This window comes from Pseudonaja textilis, chromosome 1 (assembly GCF_049901715.1).
Source record: "Pseudonaja textilis isolate UNSWEBS1 chromosome 1, rPseTex1.2, whole genome shotgun sequence".
NCBI lineage: Eukaryota > Metazoa > Chordata > Lepidosauria > Squamata > Elapidae > Pseudonaja > Pseudonaja textilis.
Window position 1 is genome coordinate 299,291,903 of NC_141990.1, and position 22,797 is coordinate 299,314,699.

Consider the following 22,797-nt stretch of genomic DNA (forward strand, 5'->3'; position numbering starts at 1 on the left):
CGCTCTTTCCCTCCACTCCAACTGTGGGAAACCTAAGTTTTAATTCCCTATGAACTTCATGATGGAAGTCAGCGCTCACAACAGATACGGGACTTAGATGTGGACGGCTAGGACAGCGCTCAGCCCATGCTGAGAGAGAGACTTCATGTAATCATTTCACCACACAAACAAGCGCTAGAATTCCAGCGGGACTCCCCATATAAACGAAAGCCCAATTACGCACGAACGAAAGAGCGCCAGCTCTGTCACTGCTTCCTCGGAACTACGGCTAGGGGTCAATCATTCCTTTTTCCTCCTGAATGAAAAGTGTGCGGAAATAGCGCCCCCCGCATTTTCCTCTTTTCCGTTTGGCCAGGCAGGAGAGCCAACCAGCCCGCGGCTGGCGAATGAGCGGGGCGGGGACTGAGCTCCGGCGGAGGCCCGTCCCTCGTTCAACCCGCCTCGCCAGGGCCGAGGAGCCAGTCTGGAGACGCGTTTGGTGCTGATGCTGGTGGCGGCGGTGGTGTGCTGGTTGTAGAAAGAGCCCGGCAGCGCGCGAGCGAGGGAGCGAGCGCGAGCAAAGAAAGGAACGCGGCGGGGATTTCCAGACTGGGCTCGAGGGCGGGAGAGGAAGTGCCGGGCGGGCGGGGGGGGAAAAAGAACCAGCCGGGGCAGCGCACCAGGGACTTTCCAGCCGGGGCAAAGCAAAGACTGCGTTTGGCTGAACTGCTGCAAAGAACAGCAGTAGTCGGTAGTGCTGGCGGCCGCGGTTCTTTTGCCCCCCTCCCCTTCTTTTCCTCAGGCGCAGAGTAAGTAGTAGGGGAAGAACCGGAGAAGGTTGGCCGGCCGTTGCTCGCCTCCAGGCAGAGGCTGAATGGGGAGCTGGTGGGGAGCAGGGAGCGTTTCCCAAAGCCGAGGCAGAGCGGGTCGGCCTCCCCAGTTCCTGCTGCCTTGCTAAGTCAGGGGCGGTGTAGCTGGCTGGAAGGGAAAGCCGTCGTGTGCGTGAGGAAGTGGAGGACGCAACGGCCGGAGGTCCCCCCTTTGGAAGTGCCCACTTCCAAAGGGGGGCAGCTGCCCGAACACCGTGGACCTGCTGTGGGGAAGGGGCTGGCGCCGCGGCCGAGAAGGTCCCCGCTGCTTGTCGGAGGGAAAGGGGGGAGAGGTCCGCCGCTGCTCAGTTAAAGCGCGTGTCTCGAGTGGTGGGGAGCTCGCTTAGAACTGGGTAGGGGCTGCATCTTCCCGCTTCCTCGAGCTGTTACTTCTCTCTTTTGCCTCTTTCCCCCCCCACAATTAAAGCAGCCGCCCGGAAAGAAGGCTGCTGTTTGGGGACTATGCGGGGATTCTGTTGGTGCTGCTGCTGCCCGGAGGCATTCGCATTCAGCCTCCATGCGCCTCAAAACTGCCTCTCCGAGGTAGATTCGTTCTGCTGCTCTTGCTGCTGCTGCTACCGCCGCCAAGAATCACTACTGGCTGCTTTGCTCGCACATTCATCACCCTTCGAGCTGTTGCTGCTATTGTTGCTCCTCTCCCTCCTCCCTCCTGCACCTCCTCCCTCCACTATATCGCTTTGGAAGAAGAGAGAGGTGGTGTGTCTGGCTGCTTTAAGAGACGCGGTGTGCCTTTTTTTCACCCCCCTCGAAGCTTGTTGCGAGGCCGAAACCTCTTGTAACGTTTCAGGATCGGATCGGCAGGACGCGGGGTCTGAGAGCTGCCGGCGAGGAAGAAAAGCATGCCGGTTTTTTTCCCCTTCGGCCGCTGCAGCTGCACTATAAAGGTGTCTGCCTGCATGCATTTGATGTGTGTGAATGCAGAATGCTCTCTTAATTCCTGGCTCCCTCCATATGCAGTCGATGTGGGCGGACCGAAGGGTTTTTCAAAGGGGGAAGCGTCTGCCTTGATAAAAAACGGGTGCGGGGGGGAATGCTGCTTTTAATTCACTTGTGGCAAACTCACGTTGTACCTACCAACTTTGTATCTTCCCCGAACACTTGTTTTGCTTGATCACTTTGCAGTCACGAAGGATGCTCAGGCAGCTGCATTTTGAACTTGTATCTGTAGTAGTCATGCAGGATTAAGGACTGTTGCAGGTGCAGCTGAAGAGGGAAGACACTTGTAAAAGATGTGGGATGAATGAAATGCAATGGAGATTTCTTTATTGTGTGCTTTTTTGTTTTTGTTTTATAGGGATAGCTTTATAGCAAGTGCAGAAGAAGGAGCAGTTAAAGGATATGCAACATGAAGGTATTATGGGCGTTGGGTTACAAATTGTTTTGCTGTTGTCACCACAGTAGTACTTTAAACGTGCCTCTATTTTAAGAAGTAGAAAAGCTTGAATTATACACGATTACGTCATTTTATAGTGCCGTGAAGAATTTTCTTAAAAGTTTATACTGAGTCATGCCTCTGCAGAATAAATCTTATTGATTCTTAAAGATGATTGCAATGCTTTTCATTGGTTTGCCTCTTTTAAATGAGGAAGGGAAGTTGGCAACAGATCAGTTTGTAAAAATGTATATTAGAAAAAGGTAGCATTTAATTTAAGAAAATCATAGTTGCATTTGCCAGTCTAGTCATGTCTACATAGTGTTTTACTAAGATGTTACTGAAATATTCAGATGTTATTGTTAATAGCCTGGGTTTCTGCCCTTTCAGTCATCTAAATGTATTTTGGAAAGCTTTGTTCTTTATATTATGTTGTGCAAGAAAATTTAAAACAGATACGGATTGTAGGACCTTGTGGGTTTATGTGATGACAATGGGAGGAGTAACCCTCAAGCTAGTAAGGATGAATGTTCTGCATTTTGATCAAAGATTGTAATAAAGGATGTATGTTACAGATTTTATGGGTAAATGTAATATTTTTAGAGCTCAATTTTCCCAGTTATTGAACTCAATGACTAATCATGTCTCTGAGATCAGGACTGCACCAGTAGTACTGTGTGCTTCAGGCATGTCTGTGGAGAGAAGCAGTCTCTGCTCTAGCCTGTGCTATTGAATACTATAATATGAATGACTTTGACTTTTTAATTGATCTCTATACAGGCTATTTAGAAAAATGCATTATTACAATCATCACGAACTGCCTGTACGGTAGTAGATAAATTATAACCTTCTGACATTTTTACTCCATATACCTTCTTGTTTTTCTTTTTTAATCTTTTCATTCTAATTTGCTGAAGGCTTAAGGGTTGATTTTGAAACTGCATGTATTTGGCTATCTAAAATAATAGAAGATAGATTTATGAAGCCATATTCAGGCTTCAATATTTGGGAAGCAAAAGCTGGATTTTAGAGTTCATAGCAAAGATGTTCCATGTATGAAAGAATTGTTTTTAGTAAGATGGTACTGAGATTGTCAGGTCATTTTGGAAAACTGCTTTTATTAGAGAGGAATGGAAAGAGTGTCAGGTTAAACAAATGAAATAATATTTGCATGTGTCCTTAAAAGTAAGTTGTGCTGATGTTATATATATTCCTTATGTGCAGTTACAAGGATCTAATCCCAAGTCAATGAAGGTGTTAAGAAAATTGAAAACCATGCTTTTTCTAGAATCTATAAGTAAGAAAGAAATATTTATGACAGTTTGTCACTTAGATTTAGAGGTGAAAAGCAGACAATTTTGACATTCTAAAGAAAACATTAGACTAACTTATTGCATATGTACATTATTTTTGTCTGCAGTGGACATATGCAGCATACCATGAAGCTAAAATCAGGAATTATGACATTTCTCGAAATGTAAAGTGTATACTTAAGAACATGACTGACCTGCTGGATCATACCAAAGTCCTCCCTAATGTGGCATCCTGTTTCCTGTAGTAGCCAAGCAGCTGTCCCTGGGAAGCCTGCAAGTAGGATGTAAGAATCATAACCCAATATTGCTGCTCTCCGGCAACTGGAATTCAGGTTCATGCTGCTTTTCATATTAGAGATGATACATAGTTATCACAATTGCTGCCCATTGATGGCTATATTTTGCCTATGGTCATTAATAAGAAATAGCTTCAGTGAATTTCCAGTGTTTCAGAGGATTCAGAGAATAAGGGTTCCATGCTGACAAGAATTCTTAATTCTTGGATTCATATTACTCTGCACAAAGATCTCTGCTTTTAAATAACATTTACACCAGTATATTTCAAGATGGAAAGAAACTACATGTAATTTGGAAACAATAAAATAATTGAAGTATGTATATGATACTGGCTAGCATAATATGCTGTTCGGTTGCTTTTTTTCCTTCCTATTCTGAACTTGGATTCCATCTATAAATCAATGGAAGTCTACATAAGAAATGAACAGTTCATTTTATAACTCTCTTTTGAAACTTTTGATACAGTCTTAAAATCACTCAGTGGGGCAAATACAGCAGGATAGCCATCTAGTTCTCTTTTGACAAATTTGCTCAGTTTTTCAGAAAATGAAAAAATTTATATTGTAAATATTCATTTCAAATGAATGGATCAGAAATATATATATAGGATATAAGCAAGATGACGCTTTTCCTCCAGTGGCCATTGAGATCTGGGCACACTGTTTGCACAGCCGTATATAAAGAACAATGCATACAGTTCTGTTTTGTGCAGCCATGAAGAATTTCACAAACATCACATTGTCAATATTTAGTGGACACAAAAATATGACTGAACCTCCCCAACTTTAGAGTTAGTTTTGTATGCTGAAATAAATTTGGAGATCCTAGAACAACTTACAGCAAACCTTATTTTTGTAGTGGTGGAGGCTATATTTTTTTTGATGTTTGTATTTGCTGCCAGTTTTTAATGGCATGGGATTGTGTGTTTGTGTGTGTACATTCAGAAAGTATTCAGATCGTCTTTGTTACCTTTGTTATGCTGCAGCCTCATTCTACAATTGTTGAATTTACACTCAATACCCCATAATGACAAAGTGAAAAATATCTGTAAATTTATTAAAAAGGAAAAAAAACCTGAAATATCACATTGGCATAATAAGTATTCAGACCCTTGCAATAACACTTGAAAGTTAGCTCAGATGCCTCCCATTTCTATTGATTGTTTCTAACCCTTGATTGGAGTCTACATTTGGTAAATTAAATTGATGGGACATGATGGCACACACCTTTCTATAGAAGTGATAATGCATATTGTAGCAGAGCAAAACCCATGAGGTCAAAGGAACTGCCTGCAGAGCTCACAGATAGGATTATTACGAGGCATAGATCTGGGAATGGCTACAATAAAATTTCTGCTGCACTGAAGTTTCCTAAGAGCACAATGGCCTCCATAATTCTCAAATGGAAGAAGTTTGGCATAACCCGGATTCTTCCGAGAACTGGTTGCCCGGTCAAACTAAGCAATTGGAGAACAGCCTTAGGAAGAGAAGTGACCAAGAACTCAATGGTCACTTTGACTGAGTTCCAGAGATCCTGTATGGAGATGGGATAGAATTCCAAGAGGACAATCACAGCAGTTCACCACAGATCTGGGCTTTATGGCTAGACATGTGTAAAACACATGAAAGCCTACTTGGAGTTTGCAAAACAGCACCTAAAGAACTCTCAAGACTGTGAGGAACAAGATTCTCTGACCTGATGAAACCAAGATTGAATTGTTTGGCTTCAATTCTAAATGTTAGGTATGGAGGAAACCAGATACCACTCATCACCTTCCCAATATCATCCCAACAGTGAAGCATGATGATGGCAGCATCATGCTGTGGGTGTTTTTCAGCAGCAGGAACTGGGAGACTGGTCAGGGTTGTGGGAAAGCTGAATGGAGTTAAGTACAGGGATATCATCAATGAAAACCTGTTCCACAGCACCCAGAACCTCGGACCTGGTTGAAGGTTCACTTTCCAACATGACAACGACCTGAAGCACAGCCAAGACAATACAGGAGTGGCTTAGGGACAACACTCTGAATGTCCTAGAGTGGCCCAGCCAGAGCCCTGACTTGAACCCTATTGAATATGTCTGGAGGGATCTGAAAATGGCTGCCCACCAATGGTTGCCATCCAACCTGACTGAGCTTGAAAGGATTTGCAAGGAAGAATGGCAGAAAATCTAATCCAGTCATATCCCAAAAGACTCGAGGCTGTAAATGCTGCCAAAAGTGTTTCAACAAAGTAGTGAATGAAGGGTATGAACAGTTATGCCTATGTGATATTTCACGTTTTTTTCTTTTTAATAAATTTACAGATATTTCTAAACTTCATTTTGTCATTATGGGGTAATGGGTGTAGATTAGTGAAGGAAAAGAATTTCAACAACTGTAGAATCGGACTGCTGCATAACAAAATCGACAAAAGTGAAGGTCTTTCTGAGTGCTATACACACATGCACATGGTTCAATCAAAAAAGTAACAAGCGGGGGGGCTGCTGCAGGTTCGCACGGGTTTAGGTGATCCTGTTAAGATGTTGCGTGGTTCGGCAAACCTGTAAAGGGAGACCCCTGGCTGGCCCCTCCCAGGGGTCTCCATGCAGCATGTTTTGGATGCCAGGTAAGTGTGTGGAGGCTCAGGGAGGGTGAAAAATGGGCCTCCCGGGAGTTCCAGAGGGCCTCCGGAGCCCAGGGGAGGCTGTTTTCGCCCTCCTGGAGGCTTGAGGAAAGCCTCCGGAGCCCGGGGAGGGCAAACACCCCCCCCTCCACCATGGTGCAGGAGGCCAACTAGGCCACCCAGCAACTGGGCAGAGAACCGATTTTTCACATTTTTGAAGCCCACCTCTGGTAATAAGCCCATAATCTCTTTTAATGGGTAATATTACATACCAGCAGAAACATCTGTTATCGCTGTAGATCCAGTTAACACTTTGAATGAATGAGATGGATTTTTATCATTTGAACTAAATCTAATTTTCTGTGGCCCAAAATCTTTATTAAGATATAAAGAAGCAACTTTTAGAAGAATTTGTATAATAACTTACTAAATACTTAGTGAAGCAAAAATAATCACACTAAATTTCTTTCCCTCATCTTCATATCCTTCTCTAGCTACCAAACCAGATCAAATAAAATGCTTTATCATACTTAAAAGTTGTAGGGTCTTCAAATAAGAAATACCCCAGAATTCTGGATATGTCTGGACTACAGTAATGTGTTCTACATGGGGTTGCCCTTGAAGATATCTAGAAGCTTTAGTTGGTTCAGAACGTGGCAGCCTGAACAATTTTGTGCAAGCCTAGATTTGTACACCTCTTTTGCTGGAGCTATACTGGCTGCCAATCTATTTCCAGGTACAATTCAAGGTGCATGGTTATCACCTTCAAAGCCGACATGGCCTTCCCCTGTTTCATCCCCCTGGTCCAACACGACAGGAAGCCAGGGTATGTTGTGGATGCCATCTATTAAAGAATGTACATCTGGTTAAACTACAAAGAGTCTTCTCAATGGTTGCCTCTGGAACATTTCCCTTGAAGTATGATTGGCTCCTACCTTATTGCCTTTCCAAAGGGCCTGACAACGGTTTTCTCAGAGGGTCTGAGGACCACAAATGGAGATGATCAACTGGTTGATTTGTTGCTGTTGCCATGGGGGAGGGGAGGGTGGTAGTGACTCTGGTTATGGATTTTTAATATAATCTGCCCAGAGTCAAAAATTGGGTGGCCATATAAATTTGCTGAATAAATAGACAAATAAAAAAATTGAAAGAAGTGAAATGAAATGTATTGTTGCTGGTGCAAATATCCTCTCCTGCAGCCCACAAGTAGACATAGTAACCCAGAATTGGTATGGGCAGAAAATTGCAATATGAGCAATAGCAATGTTGCTAAATAGATTTTTACAAAAGCTAAATACTGTATAAAGCAGATGAAAAAGCTTCTTCTCTGTCTAGAACTGATTCAGAAACATACTAGCTATTCCTCAATATGAAAATGGAATCTGGAAGTGCACTGTAGTCCTCCTACTCAGAGAATCTGACAGAAAAGATGTGCAATAGCAGTATGGAATACATAATAATTAGCCTCTTAAGAGTTGCATAGGCTTTAAGGTGAGCCATCCCTGCAACAGAATGGAAAATGCATTTGGGTGCTTTCTGCATACCAATGGCGCTCTTTCATTTATATAAGCAATATTCATATCTTCCTTCCAAGCATACCTATAACTTTTCCAAAAGTATTTGCAAAGCATTAAGCTTTAAATTGTTTCTTAAATCCATAAGTAATTACAATGGGTGGCTGTTTCTTATAAAGGAAGAGCCTAAGAACCAAAATTGCAAAGGGTCTTCTTTTATTAATAATTTTATAGTTCTGCTACTTTCTCTGTTTACATTTCTGACTCGGTGCCTTTTCATAACATTTCAAATCGCAAAGGAAGGAGAAGGTGAAAATCTGCAGAATCCGTGCGTTCAAAGGAATATCTTCCAAAGATGGCTATTGCTCTCTATAGATAATTGTTTAGAATTAATAGAAATCTTAGAAGTCTTAATATAGATAGTCCTTTGACTGAAGACCGGTAACTTAACAACCAGTTGATGTTCCAGTGGATCTACTTATGGCCAGCTTTGAAATTCCAACTATGAGGACCCCCATGGTCATGGGTAACTGTACTTGGGCGCTCGGTAACTGGCCCATGATTGTAGTAGTGTCCTGCAATCATGTGATCATGTTTTATGACAGCTTTGCCAAAAATTGGCATTTACTTCTGAATTTTGACAAAACTATGCCCATAGGCATTGGTTTGCTTAATGAGTTTGACATTTGCTTAGTGATAGTGGTGATTCACTTAATGATTGCCACAATAAAGAGTCATAAATAGGATAGATCATATGACCAATCCATTTTATGACTGTCATGAGTTACAACCATCATGGGCAGGCTCCATTATGTTTGGAACACAAGAACGATCTGTAAATGTGCTCAGTAAAGGGGAATTGCAACAAATGAACTATTGTCCAGCTTACATTTTTAATGAGGTTACCAGATACAAAGATAAAAAACAATTACAAACTAAGAAAATACAAAAAGTAAATGAAAAAACATGAATATATATATATATATATTTTTTCTTAAGTTTTCGCGGATACTTACATGTATGGTATTCAGCTTTGTTCGGGTATTTTCCCACGTCATTGTAGTTGTGCTTTTAAAGTTGTAGCAACGTTTCAGCAGAATCTCATCTGCCATCATCAGGCTTCTGTATTGTGTTCGTCTGTGAGTCAGACTTCTACAGTTGTTTCAGTTTTAAATTTGGGGCTAGCCTACTGCTGTGCCAGAATGGTTTTTTTCTTCATCCTGATTGGTTAGGAGTCTTGGTCGGTGTTTATTGGTCTTGGAGTTTGCTGTGTTCTGCTTGATTGGTGTTTCTAATATCTTCTGTCTGTTTTGTGGCTTTTTTTGTGTCTTGATTGGCTGGCAACATTGTGTTCCTGTATTGGAATCTTTTAGTGCAGCTTGGCTCCGAGTAAATGGCTATCATTTGTTAGGAAGCTAGGTTTCATCAGAACACAGCAAACTCCAAGACCAATAAACACAGACCAAGACTCGAACGAAGCTGGATACTATACATGTAAGTACCCGCGAAAACTTAAGAAAATATGTATGTATGTATGTATGTAAACTTATCACCACCTCTTACAACTACAAAGTCATATCTCCTTCCCAAATCTCATCTCTTATCTATAAACAAAAAGTCCCACCATGGTCCCAAAAGTCCATTAAGAATTACCAGAAACAACATTCATATTTAACTTTAAGTAAACCAACTTTATATTCCTTCCCTTTGCTTTTAAGAATCATTTTAATTCCTTTAAATAGTGTTCCAAAAGATTATTTCTTTTCATTTTCTCTTTGTTGCTTCTCAGAACTCCTTCATATCTCTCTTGTAAATCTAAAATAAAGTTACCCAAATCACTTTTCTGATTTGTTATTTATATATCCCTTCTAATAATAATAACACCAGTTGGTTTCATTTGTAAATTCAGTGTAACATCTTTTTCCATATCATTCTTGTAACTCATTTTAAAATCTACATTCAAACAGTCTCAGTCTTATCCTATTCTATTATCTCTTAAACCCATTTTTATGATGGTGTCAATCTTTAAAGTAACATCTGAGTTAATTGCTCCCAAATAACATTGGATTCTTCCAAAGTTAGAATACATTGATGCATTCTGTACTAATATATCACTTCTCTTCTAATTATCTTTCTGGTTTCTCTAATGTCTAACCTTTAAAGTCCTTTCTTATCCTTTTTTTTAATGAACAGCATTTTACATGGGAGTATATTTACATTAATTTCAAAAATTTCATACTTTATAAAGGAAGTAAGAAAATCCTGTATCCTTTTAAAGGTGCTAAATCATGGCTTGGGTAAAGATGGCGGTTCCTTAACTTCCAGAGCTCTAAAATGAGCCAATTTTATTATCTTCTAGATGGAGCACTTGTGAGCTGTTTGTGAGCTCCTTGTTCCACCAGTCATTGGCTGTGCTGTCAATGTAATTTGCTGAGAAATTGATTTAAAATTGAGATTCAGGTGGCAACTAGAAGAAAATTCCAAGCATAGAGTATCAGTGCTATTTTTGGAGGTGTGCTTTTGAATCAGTGTTGACTCCTGGCAACTAGACTATTCCCTGAAGTTTTTTGACAAGGTTTCACAATCAATCTTGTAATTTGCCATGGTTTCCTTTCTAGCCCTGAGGGAAAACGATTGGCTTAAGGTCATCCATGGTTTAAGATCATCAGATGTCTTTGTACCTATGGCAGACCTAGAACTCATAATCCTCCCAGTTTCTCATCTCCTACCTTAACTATCTCAAACTGTCTTTCAGTAATTTAGTAATATCTCTACTTGTAGAATCTAGACAAGCAGGAATAAAATACTATTTTCTCAAGACCTTTCACTAATTTATTTTTTCAATTTTTGTATTGCTCTTTTTCCTAAAATTCAGGATAGCTTTTGAGAACACGAATTGCAGAAGTTCCAATTTGCTACATACATGAGTAGGCTTTCAGTTTGTTTCCAACTTAAAGCTCAGTTCATTGTACCATGCTAGTTTGTGCACTTTTCCCTTCTCCCTCCTAATATACATAATTAATCACTATTAACTTCAAGCTTTAATTACATGTTAAACTTTTGCTGGTGTCACCAAAATTGCTTAAGCTAAAATGTAGTTGACTAATTTGTGACTAATTTTCAAGTTCAAGTAGTTGAGCTAATAAACCATGGTTCAATTAACTATGATTGTGTACAAATATAAGTTTGTCAGCCATTTCCAGTTAATGTGGAAGAGCAGGCAGCTCTTGGACATGGAGGTCTTCAATGGCCTCAGTCGCATAAGCTGCATCGATGTACTACCTGTCTCAGTTGCATCAGAATTTGTTAGTAAAAAAAAAAAATCAAATTTGAAATTAAAATTTGAAATAAATGTGTCAATAAATATGGATCTTCTAGAATATATATATTTAAACAATTTATATGGCTATCCATATCACTATCGTTATTCTGGGCAGCAAACAAGAAATTTTTTTAAAAAAAGAACAGTACAAATAATTCAAAAGAAATGTCAACCACCAACAATATATTGTATAACATGACAGACATTTTAAAAATTCCATTTTACAATCAATAACCTCATAGCCATAAACAAATGAACCAGCAAGACTCACTTAACATTTTGACCTAAATGCCTAAGGGAGCATGGCTTAGTTTGAAACAGTTCTTCTGTATTAATGCATTAAATATGATAAGTTCCAAATTTTGCTAATTATGAAAGCTGAAAAAGTATTTTTCCAACTCTTCCTGCACATGAATTGCTGTACCATCTTACTTGAAAGAAGCTTGAATTATTAAATAAAATTAATAATAATAAAATAATAATAATAAAAAATAAGGTACAGAAAACCTTATGCCACCATACTTGAAATTTTAGTTTTAGACAACCTAGAACTATGCCACCTTCAGTCCGACCTAAGTGTAGTACATAAAATTATCTATTGTAATGTCCTACCCATCAATGACTACTTCAGCTTCAACCACAATAATACAAGAGCATACAATAGATACAAACTCAAGGTAAACCATACCAAACTTGATTGCAGAAAATAAGACTTCAGCATCAGAGTGGTCAATGTCTGGAATACACTACCTGACTCTGATTTCTTCCCCAAACCCCCAAAACTTAGACTGCCTACTATTGACCTCACCCTTTCCTCAGAGGTCTGTAGGGGGCATGCATAAGCATACCAACATGCCTACCGTCCCTGTCCTAATGTTCCTTTTTATTCGTATCCATTTCATATATTCATAATCATGTTTATACTTACACCTGTTATCGGATACTTGCTTGACAAATTAAATAAATAAAAGATGTTCATAAAGAAATATTAATTATAAGTAAATTATTATGACCATTTTGAGCTAACAACATCAACAATTTTTAAATCATCTGGTTAATATAAATCTTTAAATCTGCCATTGATGGCCATAAATGGAAAAGAGTAAGCAATTAAAAACTGAATTTGTCCCTGTTGTCATGTGATCAGTGCAGGATGCATTTGTCTGGTTCCTAAGTACAGTGCTTGGCCATGGACATAATGTCCTTGTATTGAAGCAAATGAATTGGCTCCCAGTTAGCTACTGGACCTGAAGTAGCACGAGATCAGGCAGGTTGCTTTTCATTACAGATCTGCAAAATTACTAGGATTGTTAAAGAACTTTTGTTGGTATAAATTGTGGTTCACCATTCTACAGTCACTGAGAATGGTCTTGTTCATAATATCTGCCTTTTGGAAACTTTTCTCACTTGATAAACAAAGAGCAACTATCAGTACATTTAGAAATTTACAAATTTGTCATTGTTACCAGTAGAGCTGGATTTTTAAAAAAATTCTCCTGTTCATTTTTAATATCTTATATGGAATATTTTAACTTAATTGTTTTATTATTGTTCTTAAAAGTAATTGTAAACAACTTGGAAATGCAATATAAGTGGCAATATATAAATAGTTTTAATGAATTTCTGTCATGTTAAAGTCTTAACATGGCCATTGGATTGGATACTCTTATTTGAGCTGTCCAATACATTTTTGCTTTCAAAGGAGTGCAAATATATTGTAACATCTCCTAGGTTAATTGCATGTTACTTGTTGAAATTATATTGATTAATCTTTCTGTTACTATGATTTCTGTAAGTAAAGGATTTTTCTTGCTGATATAAACCACATTCAAATTAGTGATTTTCAAGACATGTTGAACATGAGCAATCTGATGCAGACTTTCTTGTAACTTAGTCATTGGACCAATTTATTAACATCTATTCATGGATTTTTTAAAATACATTTTATTAAACTTTTACAAAACACATAAAAACTAACAGACTAATAAAGAAAGAATCAGTAGAGAAAGAAAGAACAAAAGCAAAAGTGCAGGAAGAAAATCAAAGAAAAATTTGGATGAAGAAACTTCTGATTTCCTTTACAGCAAATATAAATAATATTAGAGAATTCTCTTACACTGATTACAAAAATATTGGTTTTTTCTATTCAATTTTTTTCTAATCCTAAGTGTGCTTTCTAATCCTAAGTGTGCTTGTTCTATAAGGGGTGTGTAGTCAACTATAAAAGTAGATACTTTTTTTCTCTGACCAAATCAGTTAATTTGGTCATCTCTACACATTCCATCAACTTCACCAAACAATTCGTTGTTATAGGTAATGGTGAGCCTTTCCACTTTTGAGCATATAATACTCTTGCAGTTGTCATACACTGTATAAAAACTGTTTCCCAATTTTTTCCTAGTTATTTGTGCATTAGTCCCCAAATCTCTGGTTTCAGTTGTACTTTAATCCTTAAAATCTTTTGAATTTATTCATGTATTTATACACAAAATTATTTTGATTTTTTTTACCAGTCCACCAAACATGATAGAAGTCATTTCATGTTGCTCATATCCAGCAAAGATTTGAAATACCTTTATACATTCTAGACAATTTCTCTGATGATAAGCACTAACAATATATTTTATAAAAATTCTCTATAGAACATAATGTAAATTTCAGTCTTTTCAACCACATATTTTCCCATTAGTCCATGTGCATGTTATAATCAAAAGTTTAGCTCATTTTATCATACACTTTCATTTATTCTCTTGTCTCATATTTCAACGAATGTTTATACATTTTAGTAATAACATACTTATCATTAGTGTATCATTCTATTTCACATTCTTACTTTGTTCAAAATCATAACTATCTACTTTTGAACTTTTCGGTTAATGTTTCATAAGGAAACTATTGACAGGAATAATTCTTCTGTTACAGAATGTCTTGTTTTTATTTTACAGTACCCATGAAAAAATTCTAGTATATCTTGGTAAGCTAGCCATTTATTTTTACTCATAATTTCTTGTCCATAAAATGCTTTTGTTGCTGAAAGTCATAAAGGTGTTTTCAGCATCTGTTGCTAATGAATCTCAGTTCTCCTTGTTTTCCTTAAGCCTGAGGGGTTCAGACATCCTTTTGTATTTCTGGACATTGCAGTTCCTGGAATGAAATATGTCGTCAAGTACATTTGATGGGAAAGTTATGAATACGTCCTTCAAATCAGTTGTGACCTAACTCATAATGACTTTCAAGTAGATGATTTAAAAGTTATTTTGGGGCAAAATCCTCCCTCTGGAGATTAGAATAGCTCCAACTCTGTTAGCCTTTCTGTAGTGCCTTAAACACTAATTATGCACCCCGCCACCAGGGCCAGGGGTGCTAAATGTGTTAAATATCCTGCTTCCTGGATGTGTTGCCAACTGGCCCAGTATCTTCCTATAGGATGTTTGTTAAATTAATCAGGGTGTTTTTAGGGTTTTATTATTTTTTTAAAATGTTTTTAACATTTTTAATTGTAATACAATACAAACATGTGATAGCAACGTGACATGGGGAGTTTGACACCCATGCTTTAAGGCATGAAATTAAATTGATATCCACAACTTTTCTCAGTATGTCAGGTGTTCATACTTAAAAGCCATCCTGAAAAAATTGAGCCCAAACTTGAGTACCAAGATGGAAATACATTAAATCAGAAAGAAAAAACTGAACGAGAAAAAAAGTGAACTAAGCAAAAAACTGTTTTTAGGAGTAGCCAACTGCCTAAATGAATTTATCCTACTGGTTAAATAAAATGGAGAGATAGTATCTGGATTCTGGAGCCAATAACTGAAGAATAGTATTGCATTCCATTTTACAAAAAAAGATTTTCACACTAACGGCTCTTCTTTAATAAACATTACTATCATTATACTTGAGATGTGGCTCTTCGTTGTTTTGCAGCTGGTAAGTATCCTTAAAAATAACAACTTTATTTTGCAATGGGAAAGGAATTGGTGTTTTCAGCCTGAAGGTGGTTTAAAAACCACAGCAAATAAGCGGGAGAAATGGAAGCCAAGACATTAGTTAAAAATAACAGAATGACAATTTGGTCTCGGCCTTTCCAAAAATGGGTTTTAATCAATACTGTAGTATACATATAGAAGGCTGCTCAGTTTTTTAAAAATTGTAAGTCTAGCATGTGATGATTTTTCATGTTTTTATGTTACTTTTTACTAAACTAATAACTCAAGACTAAAAATTAATTTACAATAATGGAACCTTCTGATTCTTCCCCATCCCATCAGGCCAATTGAGAAAAATAAAGACATTTGTTTATAGATTTTGTGTATTACTAGAAGTTCAAAATCAGAGTCAACTTTCTGCAGATTATCCATGTAGAAAAGAGGGACTGTAGATACCTTGAAATCTAATGGTAGGCCCCCAACTTATTTCTTCACAAATAGGTCTACTGCTGTTTTATTGTACACTTCATAATTATAAAGCTTGTACAGTAGCCCTCAATTTAGGACTGTAATTAAGGCCATAAATTGTAACAGTCATTAAGCTGGTCAACCACATGACCGTACCTGATTTTAGCTTTTTGTGATGGGTAAGTGAATAACTGGTTAAACAAATCCATTTTCCTCAGTGGGTGGTTTTTTTGTCATAAAGTGGAAGTAAACACCAGGTTGCAGCACAAAACATAAACCACAGTTGCCTGACCACAGGACAGTGTAAACGGCCATTAATGTGGGCACGTTGCCAAGCACTGAAATGAGATCACTTGATCTCAACAAGAGGTATTTGGACCATCGGAACTTTGAATCTGGGTCATAAGTAGCCCTTGGGAGATCTCGGATAAATTTGACTAGTTAAGTAACTGGTTGAAAGTTGAGAACTGCCTGTATGCTTAGATCTATTTTTTATAATGGTGCTCTGCAGTTTATAATGGTGTTCTGCTCCAACTAGAATTTATTAGTGGAAGAAACCCAGGTTGAGGAGACTGACTTATTTGTCAAAGTATCAGTACCATTGTTTCCATTATCATGAAAGCTTAATGTTATGAACCTGTTTTATTAGAGTCTAATTTTCAACAACTTAGTATTTGCATGTGTTTAATCCATTTGGCCTGTAAGTGATTAGTCTTCTATTATTTTTCACCCAAATGGTATCCTCATAGGATAAATTGGCAAAGGATAAGAATGGCCTGGAGAGATCTATATTCTGATTGAATATAATTCAGATAGAATTGATAGAACTTAAGCAGTTTTATGAAAATAGGTCTAAAAATGCATTCAGTTAAGTACAGGTTTTCTGGAATCAGTTTTGGTAAAAAGTTGGTAGAAAATACGTTAAAGGGTCAAATCTAATAGGAGCCAGAGCAAAGGGCAAAGTTCTAACAGCTTTTTTCAAAGTCATAGCTGAATAGTTGTTATTTGCTGAGTCATAGGTTTTGCAGATTAGGATGGCAGCTTAGGTATAAGACAGCAAGAATTTTCTAAAAGGTATAGGATAAGGCAAAATTATCACATCTAACCTATATAATGCCAGAATGTGAGCAGTTTAGTTTTCTCTGTTTTATAATGTGTCAAACAAAGCAGCATTTTAGTACTTTGCATCCCTTCTTATATTAAAAATCTAGTTCTGCCTTCCTCAGCCTGATGCACTCCAATTCCCAGAATTTTCAGCAGTGGCTATTCTGACTGGGAAATTATAGGAATTGAAGGCTATATATACCAACTGGATGCCCTCGTTGGGTAAGGCTGATCTAGTTCTTCGTGAAAATTTTAAGATGGTGAGGCTACAGATACCGTTTTTATAGCACAGAAAGCAGAAACCTGCATCCTTGTATGAAGATACATTAAGAGATTAGAAGGATATCATTGCTAAAGACACACAAGTGCCAAATTATGACTTTTATCTCCAGTATAAATTTGACCATGAAAAAAATATAAAGATCTAACAATAAAAGTAAATGCATAAGATCGAAAACAGTATTAACTAGCGTAGCCTATTGAGGTAGAAAATATATTATTTGATGATTTTATAAAATCTTAGTTCATCATTCCATTTTTCAAAAGCAAAATTAACTCTGGACTGGTTATTACAAAATCTTTTATGTTCCAATACAGAGACCTTTGTATCAGTGTTTTGACCTGGAATTCTTGTGCTCAGTATTAAAGCCAGATTCTTGATACACACAATGCAAATAATACATAACTGGCCAATATTTTTCAGGAGAGTTGCTAGAGAGTATGGCTCAGGGTCCCCCTTTCTTAAATTATTAGAATAACGAGTTGGAAGGGACCTTGCAGGTCATCTAGTCCAACCCTCTGATCAAGCAGGAGATCCTATACCATTTCTGACAAGTGGCTCTCCAGTCTCTTCTTGAAAACCTTCGGTGATGAAGCACCCACAACTTCGGAAGGCAAGCTATTCCATTGATTATTCTCACTGTCAGAAAAGTTCTTTTTATTTCTAGGTTACATGTGTCCTTGATCAGTTTCCATCCATTGTTCCTTGTCTGGCCTTTGGATGCTTTGGAAAATAGATTGTCCCCTTCTCTCTGTGGCAGCCCCTCAAATATTGGAAGACTGCTATCATGTCTCCCCTGGTCCTTCTTTTCACTAAACTAGCCATGCCCAGTTCCTGCAACCATTCATTGTATGTTTTAGCCTGCAATCTCCTAATCATCTTGGCTGTTCTTCTCTGCACTCAAAAGTCTCAACATCTTTTTTATAGTGTGGTGAGCAAACTGGATGCAGTATTCTAGGTATAACCATATTGTAGAATAGTATAGTAAATAATATAGTAAGTAATATAGAATAGAAATTAAGTTACAAAATAGTGTTTTTGTTATTTTTTAGCTACCTTGAATTTTTGGTGACAATTTGAAATATAAATTTAAAGAAAAAACTTGAAAAAGTCATTAAAAATTAAAGTAGGGAAGCACATTAACAAGGGAGAAGAACCAAAAATATTAAAAATATCTAAGAGTTCATGAGGCTGTATATCTATGAGAACAAGATAATTTGGAACAAACCTGAAAGGAAGTGACATAGTTTGTAGAGCTAAGATTCCTGTTTGAGAAATGATCTGCTATGTTTCAGATGACAAAAGCTTTCATAAGACACTGAATATTCCATTAAATATTGGATATTTATATTGTATTAGTAATCTGAATAGATATGTGAATTCACACTCATGGCAACTCATTAGGATAAGGGTCCATTCTTATACTTTGAACATCCTGACTCCATGGTGTAGGATAAGTTCATAAATGTAGAACATTAGAAACTTACTCCAAGCAAAAGCTTTTGTTTAACTAACACAGTTCTGTTCACTCCAGAGGTCTCTAAACTTGGCAACTTTAAGACTTGTGGACTTCAACTCCAACATAGCTGGCTGAGGAATTCTGGAAGTTGAAGTCCACAAGTCTTAAAGTTGCCAAGTTTGGGGACCCTCTGGTTTACTCTGATGAAAAGCAGCTGTTTTAAGATTCCTGTCAAAGAAATTCTTTCTCATTAGCTGTTGCTTGGCCTTTTTTATTGGAAATGCCAGAGATTAATTCTAAGCCCTTTTGCAAGCATAGCAAATGTTCTACCTTCATTTGACCTGAATTTTGTGTTTGAAGATGATAATTGTTTTATTGAAAGCTAAATGGTATTCTGAGAAGACAGATTTTAGAGGCATTGCCTGGAAACAATTTATTTCTTTTGCTCTTTCAGTATAATATTTGTCTCATCTTTCAAAACAAATGTTTACACTGTATCAAAAAGTATTTTCAATTAATATCATTCAGTTCAATGGATTCAACTAATACTCAGACTGGAATCCCAGTGGATGGAAAAGAATAGAGTAGATTGCAATAAAATAAAATCCTACTTAAAATAAGTGGGAGTTAAATACTACTTCTATAAATGGTGCCACCACTAAAAACGCATGTTCCAACTTCCGGTGGCATTTCCGTCATGGACAGATCAAAATCCACGATCGTGTGCGGCCTTGATTTATACTCTCCCTGTCGGAGGGCTCCGAACGGAGCTGGAACCACCCTGTAGGAGTGGTGAAGAAGGGGGAGACAGTCAGGTTGAGGGGAGCTGCATCTCTCTTCCTTGGCTAGGTATATTCCCCCTGAAGTAGGGCTGCAGCGGTGGTCAGAAATGGCCACCTCAAAGACTGAAGGCTTTCCGGGACACAAGATCATGCTGGAGCATTGAAGAAGCAGGCAGTGTGGAGACCAGGCAAATCCTGGAATTAAACTATAAAGGAATTTTAAGAAAGTCTGCAATAGTGGCATCAGATAAAGTGAAAAGAAAATTGGATATAAAGAAAAGTGGCTTTGAACTTTGAAAGAGCTAAATTGAAGGAGGAACTCTGAAAATAAAAGAAACACTTGTTTAAATTGGATAAATATATGTTTTTGGCACTAGATAGGCACAATTAAGGGCTGAACTTGATGGTGTCAAAAAGGGAAAAAAATTGTCAACCCATAAAACATTTTGTATACACGTTTTAGAGTTGACAACAGAAAGAAGGGGAGTTTAAAAGAGGAGGCAGCAGTGTGGAATCGAAAGTACATTCCATTCATATTTTCTTCAAAGACTGATTAGATGACTGAAGCTTCTGCCGTGCAAAAATCTAATTGGAGAGCATGATTGATGACTCTTGGCTATGGATGTTTTTCGTTGGATGATGCACCCAGAGAGGTGGGGTGGGGAAAAGCAGGATCAAGGGTGACAATGAATTACGTATCTCAGAGTTGGCTATGCCCAGGTAAATGCTAACTTCAAATAAATCTTTTTTAGTGTTGAGAGTATGGCTCGAGGCTCATGATTTAATTGGAGTAACTGCCGGAATCCTGACAAAATTGATAATTGGGTCTGTTGGATTACTGAAATATAAAAGCTTCAAATTGGAAAAGAAAATGAAAAGAAAGGGTGGAACTTGGACATAACGGAGAGTGCCACCTAATGGTAAAGGGAAAATTTCAGTGACTCTTTAAAAAGTATCTGATTCTCTTAAACTTAGAAATTGATACAGAATAAGAGAAACTTTGTTATATTAACATTGAAACCCTAAAAAGTGAAAATATAGAATATTAAGATAAAAGAAAGAAGTATGAAGAAATTACTTTGGGATTGTTTGGTGATTTTGGAATAAACTCAAACTTATGGATGTTGGATTATTTGATGATTTTAAATTATTAAAAAGAAAAAGGATATTCTCAAAACTTATTCAACATAACGCAGATATAATATGTCTTCAAGAGACACATATTTCGAAGAATGACGAAAGACATCTAATTTGTCCAAAATTAGGTAAACTTTTACAGCACCGCCGACCAACACAAGAAAAAAAGGAATTGCAATTTATGTAAAACAAGATGTAAAGGCAGAATTAATCTGGTCGGATCCCGAAGGAAGAACTCTGGTTATACAAGTTTGGATAAACCACATCACATTTTTACTTGTAGCAATCTATGCCCCAAATGATGACCAGGGAAATTTTTTAAACACCTTCACCAAAAATAGTAGGCTTTGAAAAAAGAAACATTTGCTTGATTGGCGATTTTAACTCCATTGCAGACTACCAGAAAGACCATAGTAATATGGGGAAAACAAGAAGGGGAAAAGGGAACTTTCATGCATGTAAGGAAATGTTGAGAGAGTTAAATTTAAAAGATCTATGGAGGAACGGAATCTTGAAGGAAAACAATTTACATATTATTCTAACCCACATAAGACTTGGACCAGAATAGATATGGCTTGGATGGATTTGGACTTGGCTAATGAAATAAAAGAAATCAAAATCCTACCGAATGAATGGGCTGATCATAACCCAATACAGCTAATTTGGAGAGATAGGAGACTAATAAAAAAAAGATGGACACTAAATAACCAAATTGTAAACGAAGAAGAGTATATTAATAAACTGAAAGAGGAGCTAAACTATTTTCTAAAAGATAATAATAATGAAACAACTTCAAAACAGAACATTTGGGATACTATGAAAGCAATTATAAGAGGCACAACAATTTCCTATAATGCTATGAGAAACAAGAGAATTTATGCCCAACAAAACGCGTTACAACAACAAATCCAAGACTTAGAAATACAATTACAAAAACCCCTAAGACCCAAGGACTACAAAATCAGTTAATACTAGCCAAACATAAGCTGAATTTAATTGAACAAGATAAAATAGAAGTTAGCTTGAGAAGGTCCAAACAAAATTATTTTGAACACGCCAATAAACCAGGAAGATGGCTATCTTATAAACTTAAAAACGAAAAAGAAAAGAGATTGATACACCAATTAATAGACGAGAAAGGCATCCCACAACATGAGATTGAGAAGAAAAAGGATATTATATTAAACTATTTCCAAAGATTATATAAAAAAGAAGTCAATGAGGATAAAATAAGAACTTATCTGGAGAATACGAATGATAAAACAATAGGGAAGGAGACAAAGAATTACTAAATAAGGATATTACATGGTCTGAGTTAAAATCTGCAATGGAAAATCAATGTAATAATAAATCCCTGGTCCAGATGGGATTCCAGTAGAATTGTATAAAGCCACAATAGATTTAGTAGGGCCTCTGATGCTGGAAGTGTTTAACGAAGTACTTTTGGCTGCCAAAATGCCAGACTCATGGAGGGAGGCGTTGATTGCGTTAATTCAAGGAGGATGTGGATGCCAGATATATCAACAATTATAGACCAATCTCACTTTTAAACGCCGATTATAAATTATTTACCTCAATTATTATGAAGAGTAAAACAAGTTTTAAATTTATACATTCATGAAGACCAAAATGGCTTCCTTCCATTCCGCCAAATTAAAAACAATTTAAGAACCGTTATTGACGTCTTAGAATATTATGAAGCTCATCCAGAGAAACAATTTACACTCTTGTTTCTAGATGCGGAGAAAGCATTCGATAACTTACATTGGCACTTTTAATACAAAAATCTATAATATGAATCTGGGCACTAAATTCGAGAATATTATCACAACAATTTACAATACCCAACAAGCCAATATACTAATTAATGGTGAACAAACAGGCCCACTAAGCATTGAAAAGGGCTTTAGACAGGGTTGCCCTCTCTCACCCTCTTATTTATATTTGCTTTAGAATCATTGTTAACGCCGGATAAGACAAAATCCTGAAATCCAAGGGGTTAGGGTCAAAGCAGAGGAATATAAATTACAGGCGCTTGCAGACGATATGGTTTTCTTCCTAGAGGATCCCATGGAAAAAGGACATAATCTAATAAAAGAACTAGAACAATATGGTTCAGTAGCAGGATTAAAGATTAACAGAAATAAGACGAAATTACTGACTAAAAATCTAACAGAGAACCAGAGGAAAGAATTAGAAAAACCATGGGGATACAGGCAACAAAAAAGGTCAAATATTTAGGCATATGGTTAACACCACATAGTAAATCACTCAAAGAGAATAATTATGATAAACTGTTACAGCAAATTAAGAAAGATCTAGAATCTTGGAATAAGTTGCAGCTTTCT

General features: G+C 37.3%; 1 protein-coding gene across 1 annotated transcript in view; it reads left to right on the forward strand.

The window, feature by feature from the left end:
* The first annotated feature begins 404 nt into the window (after positions 1-404).
* The window catches only part of TRAF3 (TNF receptor associated factor 3), a 95,369-nt gene continuing 72,976 nt past the window's right edge, over positions 405-22,797 (forward strand). The window contains exons 1-2 of the mRNA XM_026698543.2: positions 405-788; positions 2,164-2,220. The gene's annotated coding sequence lies outside the window, so the exon portion shown is untranslated. The remainder of the gene's footprint in view (positions 789-2,163; positions 2,221-22,797) is intronic.